Source organism: Drosophila yakuba, chromosome 2R (genome assembly GCF_016746365.2).
Source record: "Drosophila yakuba strain Tai18E2 chromosome 2R, Prin_Dyak_Tai18E2_2.1, whole genome shotgun sequence".
In the NCBI taxonomy this organism is placed as follows: domain Eukaryota; kingdom Metazoa; phylum Arthropoda; class Insecta; order Diptera; family Drosophilidae; genus Drosophila; species Drosophila yakuba.
Window position 1 is genome coordinate 6091688 of NC_052528.2, and position 2974 is coordinate 6094661.

Genomic DNA, 2974 nt, shown 5'->3' on the forward strand with positions numbered 1-2974 from the left:
TATTGTAAGTGCGCAACACGCCATTTACATTTTAGAATATGCAGCAAATTAAAACAGGAAGGAACTTTAACGAGGAGTTGAATATTTTAGAATTTCAAGTGCACCTTAAAATCTGAGGTAGGATTTAAACGGACTTAACTTGTACCGTTTCTGTAACATTTGATACCAAACCAAAAACCAATTTCTTTTGTTTCTTTTTCTTGGATTAAAGTATATCAACATTTCGTTTCATCAGAACGGCAAAAGTTATATTTATTGAAGAAAATCAAATGTTACGCATATAGATTAAATAGAGTTTTACATTCACGCATTAATATACATATATGAGATATATGATCTACTAAAATCACATAGATAAATGTAGCAACTAAGTAACGCTCCAATGCAGTAAGTACTCTCCCTTCCCGCATCTGCCAGCTGTTTCATCTTAATTTTGGTGCCGTGAAGGTCTTGCCTTACTTCTCCTTCTTTAGGTCTTTCGTATCTCCTTGCTCTTGGGAGTCTTTCCCTTGATGTTTGCAACCATCTTGCAGGTGAGCTTCTGGTCCTTTGATGTCAAGATAATTGGCAGCCAGGAAGAGCTTAAATAAGGTGCCCCGATCCACTTTCATGAAATCTACATCCTATGTGCGCTGCTCCTTGCTCTCGTTGGCTTGTGGTTATGGGCCCAGGTGAGAATCTTGCGAAGGAGCGTTGAGCTCATTCTCATCGTCATCCATGCCGCAGTCCTCTAGCATTGTCTTGATGGTGCAAGAGCACTTGGCGATCCGAATGTTCGTATCAAAGATCTTCTATCTCAGGATGGCAACTTAATGCTGTGCATTTTGGGCACTTTTGAGTTGCCTTTCTCTAAGCTGATGCCTTTGACTGTGCTCCAACCATCATTACAAGTGCTTCAATTGGGGATAAAAATCGACACACATTAAAATTACAATTATCAAGTAAAAAGCGCACGGAAAGAGTGATGGGGAGAGTCCCAAAACTTCATTGCAGGAAACAACCGAGACAAGAAACACCGAGCACAATAATACCAATCTAGTTTTATATGTAACTGATGGATTTAACAAGCCACAAAAGCACGCAATGCTAAATATTCGTATAATAAAGAAATTCCACAAATCATTTCGACACAACCGCAAAATACGAAAACCCTGTGGAAACTTTTTGACGTTTGAGTAAAAAAAAACACTGGAATGACGACATAATACCAACGTCAGTAAGAGAAAAGAAAAGCCAAAGAAAAAAGTTTTGCGAAAGGACACCTCCGCGCACTCGAGTCCTTTTTTCTTTGTCATTCTTTGACAGGCCCAGATAAATTGAATCAAATGAGGACTGAACGAAGACGTCGAGCGACGAAACTTTGCATGCGTCGAAATTCAATTCTAATTAACATAAATTTCCACAAATGAATGTCAACCGCAAAAGGTATTCTCGCAACAAAAAAAGGAAGAATCCAATACTCATTGTTTATGCGAGACAAAAAAAATGCGAGAACTTGAAAAATATTAAGGCATGGTTTAAAAGATTATTAAATGGAAAACAAACAATTAATGATTGTGTTATTTAACAATGACCAACGAAAAATTTAAAACTATTTTTTGGATCCCACCAATAAAAAACTGAACTTTCTATTAGAAGTTATTCAAACATTTCTTTTAAACGATGCAGCTTGCGAACTCATAAATGTCGCAGCATAAACGTAATATCAGATGCACACGTCCTCACAGGCAACTTCTAATTTAATTTATGTAGCGAGACAACTTTTTCAGCAGTCATAAGTTAAGCCGCCCCTCGAAACTCAAAGTCCTGAAGACTCACGCACAACAGGTGTGGAGTGGGCCTGGATTGGGCACCCAGGAGAGCGCTTAATGCAAGGTCCCAACTTGATCCCGAGTTGCTCGCACGTGTGGGTGAAATACAAAGTCTTTCCTGGATATCCTGGGCGTGGCATCTCGCCCACGGCTTCCGGCTGTTCCTTTGCCGCACTTGCACGCCCATAGCTTTCAGTTGTACTGTCTGTTCCCAGCAGCTACTAATGAGCTCCACAACAATAGCAAATATTATTTGAGTGGAATTTATGTTTTGGGGCGGGAGAGTGGGGCTGTGTTTGAATGGAATTTTTGGGCGATATTTAGTAGAGTACGCCAACTATTTGAATTCCAAAGTAAATGGATTAATTCAACTTATTATTTTTATATTTTCGAAATATTTATGTTAATAAATATGGTTACAATAATTAACAATAAATTTAGGTTACAATAAATATGGCAAGCTACAAAAAATAAGCAATTAGCCTAATTACATACGAACTAAACAATATAGTTGTGCGCTAGTTTCTATAAACATAATGAAAATTTAAATTAATTATGTTATTATGCAAATTTAGGTGAAAACTTTTTATGAGATAATATGCACATGGAAGCATTTTGTTTAATCTGAACAAGTGGTTTAATTTCGCTATTATTTTAATAAGCTTCAGGGTTTAAAAACTACGTACCATGATATATAGCTTAGGTTTCGTACATTATATAATTTACATTTCAAAATCTGTTTTGTCAGAGTATTAAGCTATCGTTTTATACCGTAGTCCCGGTATAACATTTCTGACTTCGTCTTTGGCTTTGTTCTTGGGGCAAAAGTTACCGGAAACGGAAATGGCATTTTGTGTTCTTCTCCAATTCGAAGCGGGCCGCTGGGGCGGACCAAAAAGTTGTCTTAACTTTTCACTTGAAGTTGCCGAATAAACTTTAAATGAAGCAGTAAGAGCAGAAGGACGCGGTGCAGCGATGCAGATGCACATAGTACTGCAAGTCCTTCGGAGGCAACAAATTTCGGTGGAGGCTGTCAGGACGAGGGATGGCCCTTTCCCAGGGACGTAGATAACGGAACGGCGGCGCATGTCAGGATCAGAATCAGGAAGCGCGGACGATATGCAAATTAGGCACAAAATAATAGTGAAAAAATGAACACGCGA

The 2974-nt window shown here is 38.4% G+C and overlaps 1 pseudogene; it reads right to left on the reverse strand.

Moving 5' to 3' along the window:
* Positions 1-227: 227 nt before the first annotated feature.
* On the reverse strand, positions 228-885 carry LOC26535567 (annotated as a pseudogene).
* Positions 886-2974: the final 2089 nt, after the last annotated feature.